This window comes from Carlito syrichta, unplaced genomic scaffold (assembly GCF_000164805.1).
Source record: "Carlito syrichta isolate Samal-C Ts95f unplaced genomic scaffold, Tarsius_syrichta-2.0.1 Scaffold307134, whole genome shotgun sequence".
In the NCBI taxonomy this organism is placed as follows: Eukaryota; Metazoa; Chordata; class Mammalia; order Primates; family Tarsiidae; genus Carlito; species Carlito syrichta.
Window position 1 is genome coordinate 521564 of NW_007251230.1, and position 8521 is coordinate 530084.

The window sequence follows — 8521 nt, forward strand, 5'->3', positions numbered from 1 at the left end:
GGAGTGCAGTGGCCACTCCCGGCCACCGCAGCCTCGACCTGCTGGGCTCCGGCGATCCTTCCACCTCAGCCTTCCCAGTAGCCGGAATTATAGGCATGCGCTACCACGCCCGGCTGATTTTTTTATTTATTGTAGAGATGAAGTCTCGCTGCCCAGGTGGATCTCGAATCCGCGGGCTCAGGCAATCCACTCACCTCAGCCTCCCAAAGGCGCAGGATTACAGGCTGAGCCACCGAGCCCGGCTTCCCACTTTGTTTTTATTCACTGAGGATTGTTTTGGCTATTTGTGGTCATATATGATTCCATATTAATTCTTGTATTATTGTTTCCAAGTCTGAGAAGAATGCTGCTGGTAATATAATGGGTATTGCATTAAATCTGTAGATTGCCTTGGATAGAATGGACATCTTAACAATGTTGATTCTTCCAATCCATGAACATGGAATATTTTTCCATTTGTTTGTGTCATCTTTGATTTATTTGAGCAGTTTTTGTATGTTTTGTAGTTTTCGTTGTAAAGGTCTTTCGTGTCTCTGGTTAGGAAGATGTCAAGGTATTTCATTTTTTGTGGCTATTGTGAATGGGATTGTGGTTTTTATTTGGGTTTCTGTTTATTTATTATTGGTGTATAGAAATACGACTGACTTTTGCACATTTATTTTATACCCTGAGACTTTGCCAAAGTCCTTTATCAGTGCAAGAAGGTTTTTGACAGATTCTCTTGGGTTTTCGAGGTACAGAATCATGTCATCTGCAAAGAGGGATAACTTGACTTCCTCTTTTCCTATTTGGATACCCCTGATCTCCTTCTCTTGTCTGATTGCTCTAGTTAGGACTTCCAAAACTACGTTGAAGAGGAGGGGCAAGCCAGGCTCAGTGGCTCAGCCTGTAATCCCAGCACTTTGGGAGCCTGAGGCGGGTGGATTGCCTGAGCCCGTGGGTTCGAGACCCACCAGGGCAACCTGGCGAGACCTCATCTCTACAATAAATAAAAAAATTAGCTGGGCATGGCAGCACATGCCTGTGGTTCTGGCTACTTGGAAGGCTGAGGTGGAAGGATCCCAATGCCCAGCAGGTTGTGGCTGCGGTGGCCGGGAGCGTGCCATTGCACTCCAGTCTGGGTGACAGAGTGAGACTCCAATTCAGAAAAACGAAAAAGAAAAAAAGAAAAGAAAAGAAAAGGAGGGCAAAAGTGGGCATCCTTGTCTTGTTTTGGTTTTCAGGGGAAATGTTTCCAAGTTCTGTCTGTTTAGCAGTATGGTGGCTATGGGTTTCTCATAGATGGCTCTTACTACTTTGAGGTATGTTCCATCTATGTATTTATGTTCAATCTTACAGATGTTTAAGGGTTTTTATCAAGAAGGAGTGCTGGATTTTGTCAAAAGTTTTTTTCATGTCTAATGATATAATCATGTGGTTTTTGTTTTTACATCTGTTGATGTATTTAATTATGTTTATAGTCTTATGAATGTTGAACCAGCCCTGCATCCCGAGGATGAAATCTACTTGGTCATGGTAGATGATTTCTGAGACGTGTTGTTGAATCCAGTTTGCTAAGATCTTGTTGAGAATTTTAGCATTGATGTTCATCAAGGATATTGGCCTGTAGTTCTCTTTCTTTGGGTCTTTACTTGGCTTGGGTATCAATGTGATGTTAGCTTCATAAAATGATTTTGGGAGAGTTCCATCTTTCTCAATTGCCTGGAATACTTTCAATAAGATTGGTATCAGTTTTATCGCATTCTGCTGGAAAGCCATCTGGTCCAGGGCTTTATTTTGTAGGCAGTCTTCTTATGACACAGTCAATTTCCTGGATTGTTATTGGTCTATTTAGGGTCTCAATTTCTTCTTGTTTCAACCTGGGAAGGTTGTATGATATAAGAAAGTCCTCAATTCCCTTTAGGTTTTCAAGTTTGTTTCCATACAAGTATACATAGTAGTCTCTGATAATCTTTTATATTTCTTTGGGGTCAGTTGTGACTTGATCTTTTGCATTTCTGATTGTGTTTATTTGGGCTTTTGCTCTCTTTTTTTTTTTTTTTTTTTTTTGTCAGTCTAGCTAGGGTTACATCAATCTTGTCTATCCTTTCAAAGAACCAGCTTTTGGTTTCATTTATTTTTTTATATTATATTTTTGTCTTTGGTGTCTGAAATTTCAGCTTTATATTTTGGTGATCTAGATTCTTCTGCTGAAATTAGGACTTTTGTGGTCTTGCTTTTCCAGCTTCCTTAGGTGATTTGTTAGGCCGTTAACTTGTGAACTTTCCATTTTCTTCATGTGTGTTCATAGTGATATGAATTCCCCTTTTAGTACTGCTTTCATGGTATTCCAGTGGTTTTGTTAAGATGTCTCTTCATTTTCATTTGTTTCCAGGTATCTTTTAATCAATGTTTTGATTTCCATGTTGACCCTAGGAGTTGTTTAGCATCACGATTTAATGTCCATGTCTTTGGGTTTTGGGGGAACTTTGCTTGTGTTGATACTTATTTTTATTCCACTGTGATCTGAGAAGGTGCATGGTAGTATTTCAATCTTACAGAATTTGTTTATGCTTGATTTATGGCCAAGGATGTGGTCAATCTTAGAGTATGTTCCATGTGGTATTGAGTAGAATGTATATTCCATGGTTGTTGGGTGGAGTGTTCTGTAGGTATCAATTAAGTCTATTTGGTCAAGCGTCATGTTGAGGTCGCAGATCTCCTTGTTGTTTTTGTCTTGTCTAGGGTTGAGAGTGGGGTATTTAGGTCTCCAGCTATGATAGTGTTAGAGTCAATATCTTTTTTAAGTTTATTTAGAAGCTGCTTTATGAAATTTGGTGCTCCTATGTTGGGTCAAACATGTTTAGGATGGATATTTCTTGTTGATGGATTGAGCCTTTTATCATCATATAGTGACCTTTCATATCTTTTAAAATTTTTGATAGCTTAAAGGGTACTTTGTCTGGTATTAAGATCATGATTCCTGCTTTCTTTTGTGTTCCATTTGCTTGAAATTTTGTTTCCCATCCTCTTACTTTGAGTCTGTGAGCATCCTTTCTGGTAAAATGAGTCTCTTGGAGACAATATATTGTCATCTCATGATATTTTATCCATTTTGCCATTCTATGTCTTTTCAGTGGTGCATTTAGTCCATTCACATTCAGACTAATTATTAATGGTGAGAGTTTATTCCTGTCATGAAGTTCTAATAGAGTTTGTTGTTGCTGCTGCTGTTCGTTTGCTGTCTTTCTTTTGATTTTTGGGTGGATTAATGAGTGTTTTCAATCTTTTTCTTGCATTCTTGGGAAGGGCGTTGTCTTTCTTTTTTTCCTTTCTTCTATGTTTAATACTTTCTTGAGTGTTTCTTATAGAGCTGGTCTGGAGGCAGTGTAAACCCTTAGGGATTGAATATCTGGGAAGGATTTTAATTCTCCATCACTGATGAAGCTTAACTTAGCTGGGTAGGTAATTCTTGGTTGAAATTGTTTATCTTTGAACACTTTGAAGATTGGGCTCCAACCTCTCCTAGCCTGAAGTGCTTCTGTAGATAAGTCTGCTGCTATTCTAATTGGTCTTCCCTGGTAGTATGACCTTACTCTCTTGCTGCCTTTAGGCTTTCTCTTTTTTGAGTTGGAGTCTCACTCTGTTGTCCAGGTTGGAACTCAATGGCACACTCACGGCCACCCCAGTGTCAACCTACTAGGCTCCAGTAATCCTTTCAAGTAGCCTTCCAAGCACACTACCATGCCCGGCTAATTTTTGATATATTGTAGAGATGAGGTCTTGCCAAGTTGCCCGGACTGGTCTCAAACCCCTGGACTCAGACAATCCACTTGCTTTGGCTTCCCAAAGTGCTGGGATTACAGGTTGAGCCACCAAGTCTGGCCTAGGATTTTTTCTTTTATGCTACTTTGTGTAGGTGAATTACTATGTATCTAGGAGTTGGTCTTCTCATTTGTTGTCTTGAAGGGGTTCTCTGAATCTCTTGTGTTTGAATGGCTGTGTCTCTGATGAGGAAATTTTCTTGGACAATTTGATGGAATGTTTGTTCCAGAGTGGTCTCTGCCTCTCTATCTGCGTTGGGGATTCAATTAATCTCAGGTTTGGCATCTTGAAATAATCGCTCATCTCTTGGAGGTTTTGTTCTGTCTTTTTAAACTTATTTTCTATGTTTTTCACAGTTTGGATTAGTTCCATATTTTGGTCCTTAAGCTCTGGAATTCTTTCTTCTACTTGGTTGATTCTGCTTTCCATGCTTATCAGTTTGTTATTTATTTCATCCACTGTATTTTTTATTGCTGTTATCTCAGTTATCAACTTCTTCATTCTTTCCTCTTGTCTCTCCTGATTTCTATTTATTCTCTCTATTAATATCTTGACATCTGACTTTGTGGTTTGAGACCTGTTATTCTGGGGGCATTTCATTGTTTGTGTTCCAAAGTCTGTATTCTCAGTGGTTGACCTCCCAGGGGTCTGTGTGAGACCCATATCCTTCCTTTGGGTTTTCTTCATTTGTATAGATTCTCCTCTCCCTTCTATTTACCTCTTCTTTAATTCTGTTGTTCAGAGATAGGGGTAGCTTCTGCTTCTGTTTGCTCAATCTTCTATTATGTAGAGCATCTGGCTTTATTCAATTATGAAGCTGGATTGAGGGTGGGGGGCTATACTTTTTGCAGTTTTGAGATTTAATTGAGGGGAAACTATGATTCAGATACTATCTGCAGAACCCATCTGCCCCCTGGAACCTACTTCCCACCACATTACAATCTGTCCATGCAGTGTGGGTATATGTTTGCCCCTGAAAGCAAAATGAACTAAGAAAAAGGAAAAGAATGGAAAGAGGAAGGAGGAAGATGAGAGGAAAGTGAAGAGAAAGAAGAAGAAGAAGGAAAACAGACAGATGTGCCAACTAACAAGTGAACAGAGATACAAAGACAGAAAAGATTTAAAAAACAAAAACATACAGACAATCATACAAACACACAGACCGACAAAAAACAAACAAACAAACCCCTATTGATGTACTCTCCCTCAAAAATACCCATACACAAACAGGAAGTCTTTTAAAAAGCATTAAAATAACAGGAACAAAGCAAGTACGAAAACAATAAAAACAGAAAGAAAGAAGAGGAAAAAAGGTTAAAACAGAAAACAAACAAACAAAAACAAAAACAAAACTCACTCTGAGGCAGTTCCTGTAACTTCAATTTCCTTTCAGCTCTGGTCTTCAGCCCCTCCCCTCTAATCTCAGTGAAGGCTGATAGAGTTGCTGTCAGCATGGGTCAGATGTCCCCATGGACTACCATGGGAGGAAGGTAGATCAGATCTGGACTCATTCAGCTTGTTGCCACTGCTGTCAAGTCTCCCACTCAGATCTGACATGTAGTGCCTGTTCCAGCATGGGTCAGGGGTTTCTGTCTCTCCAAGTTTGATGAGGAGATTATCTCTAAGTCCCAGGTTGGAGGTTGTACAGAGCTGGGTGGGACAATGCGGGTCTCTGTCTGGTCGTAGAACAGAGAAAATGGCTCCAGTTGGCATTTTCTCACCGGTGGCAGGGATCCTTTGCAGCTTTCCACGACCTGCTCTCTCCACAATCCTGGGGCTCCTGCTGTTCTGCTGTCACAAGTGATGGTGTGGGCCAGGTGTCAGGTGGTAAGGATAGGCTGTTTTCTGCTGTTTTCCACTGTCTCTTCTCAGGAGAGTCCTGAGAACAGCATTTGATGCTGTGCACCAGGGCTCCAATCTCAGGGTAGTGGGGGGTTGCAGTCACCTCTGAAGGAGAGCCCCAGATGTATGAATCCGAGTCTCCCCTCAGACAGACTTTCACTCACCCATGGCACACACCCACTCATGCAGAAAGTCTTTGTGGACTCTCAGTGTTGCAGAGACTCTCACAGTATGACCTGTTCTGTCAGCATCTTGCTGGAAATCCCCGCAAGTTTTCTTACAATTTAAAAATTGTTGACAATGGGAAAATATTGTGTTTATTTTTAATACTATGTTGCTTTTAGTTTAAGTTTTCCAAAGACTATATATATAGCCATGCGAATATTTTTTTCCTTTAAGTTGGAGTCTCACTCTGTCACCCAGACTGGGGTGCGGTGGCACGCTCCTGGCTACCACAACCTCAACCTGCTGGGCTCTGGTGATCCTTCCACCTCAGTCTTCCAAGTAGCTGGAACTACAGGTGCATGCTACCACACCCAGCTAATTTTTGATTTATTGAAGAGACAAGATCTCGCCAAGTTGTCTGGGTGAGTCTCGAACCCGCAGGCTCAGGCAATCCACTTGCCTTGGCCTCCCAAAGTGCTGGGATTACATGCTGAGCCACCGAGGCTGGCCAGGGAATTTTTAAATTTACAAGAAAACCTATTTGGTGATAAAGTTATATATATATGTATGAAAAACGTTCTTATTGTTCTTGTAACTTCAACTTTGCAGTAGGCTTATTTTTGCTACTTAGATTCTACTTAGTGTTAGCCACCAGGAACTAACTCCAGAAGAAAAATGAGCATTATCCAGAACACAAGATGGAGCAATCATCCCATTCACTCCTATGATGTCAATGGCCATACAGGTAACTTTCAAGTCCCTTTCTCAGCTGTGACCTGCCTCCCTAACAGATCCACATTTCTGGTTGCCCTCTTGATATCTCCATCAGGACATCCCACAAGAACTAGAATATGATTTTTTGTATGTTTGTTTGAGTCGGAGTCTCACTCTGTCACCCAGGTTGGAGTGCTGTGGCACACTCACAGCCAGCAGCCCTGACCCACTGGGCTCAGCTGATCCTTCTGCCTCAGCCTTCCAAGTAGCTGAAACCAGAAGGCATGTGCCACCATGCCAGACTATTTATTTATTTACTTATTTGTTTGTTTTATATTTATTGTAGAAATGAGGTCTCCAGCCAGGATCGGTGGCTCAGCCTATAATCCCAGCACTTTGGGAGGCCTAGGTGAGTGGATTGCCTGAGCCTGTGGGTTTGAGACCCGCCCAGTCAACTTGGGGAGACCTCATCTCTACAATAAATCAAAAGTTAGCTGGGCATGGTAGCGCGCGCCTGTAGTTCCAGCTACTTGAAAGGCTGAGGCGGAAGGATCGCCAGAGCCCAGCAGGTCAAGACTGTAGTGGCTGGGAGCGGCCACTGCACTTCAGTCTAGGTGACAGAGTGAGACTCCAACTCAAAAAAAAAAAAAAAGAAATGAGGTCTCACCAAGTTGCCCAAACTGGTCTCAAATCCCTGGGCTCAGGCAATCCTCTTGCCTCTGCCTCCAAGAGTACTGGGATTACAGGTGTGAGTCACATGCAATCCCATGTGACTCACAGTGATCCACAGGATCACTGGAGTCCAGCAGGTCGAGGCTGCGGTGGCTGGGAGTGTGCCACAGCACTCCAGTCTGGGTGACAGAGTGAGACTCCAACTCATCAAAAAAAAAAAAAGGTAAATAATATGCTAAGCATCGGGAGGGGGTGCCTGCCAGATGAGACAGGTTCTAAAATGTGGGCTACAGCAGGTCAGTGGCCAGATGGCTATCTACAAACTTTCTTCAGGGCAAATGATGTGATGGTTGGTACACTGGCGGGGAAGACAGATATGGAAACAAATACTATGTAGATAGCAATCAATGTTTTTGCCATCACCGATGATTTTTATAAACTACTGAAATAAGTGACAAAGACACATTGTGGGATGTGGCTGGAAGCATGTGCCTCCCAGATGGCACATTTGGCTTGGCTGTATGACCACTGATCCACCAACAACAAAACCACCTACTGCTCTTAAATTCATATGGACAAACCATAAGCAGCATCCAGAACAACGTGTACCTTATTCCACCACTAGAAAGAGGATTCAGGAGTGGCTCCCATCTTCAACACCTTACAAATAAAGACATTCATAAACCAGTTTAAGCATGTAAAATATGGGGCTTTTCATGTAATTGCACTTTTACCGCTTATTATTGTGATTAAAATTGTTTGACTAAAAATTTTTAATTAAAAAATAAATTAGCTCTTACGTATTCATTTATAAGCTTTTCTGTGAAATATTTTTCAAGAACTTAACAGTTTAACAGTTATTATAATTCTATAATACTCTGAAATCTTTAATTATAAATTATTTACAAATACAGTTGACCCTAAGGACAATGTGGGGGTTAGGACGCCAACCACTCATGAAGTGAAAAATCTGAGTATAACTTCTGACTCCTCCAAGATTTTACTAATAGACTACTGTTGACCAGAAGCTTTACTAATAACATAAATAGTTGATTAATGCATATTTTATGTATGTATTGCATACTGTATTCTTAGAATAAAGTAATCTAGAGAAAAGAAAATGTTATTAAGAAAATCATAAGAGGCCGGGCTCAGTGGCTCAACCTGTAATCCCAGCACTTTGGGAGGCTGAGGCGAGTGGATTGCCTGAGCCCACGGGTTCGAGACCCACCCAGATAACTTGGCAAGACTTTGTCGCTACAATAAATCAAAAATTAGCCGGGCGTGGTAGCGCGCACCTGTAGTTCTGGCTACTTGGAAGGCT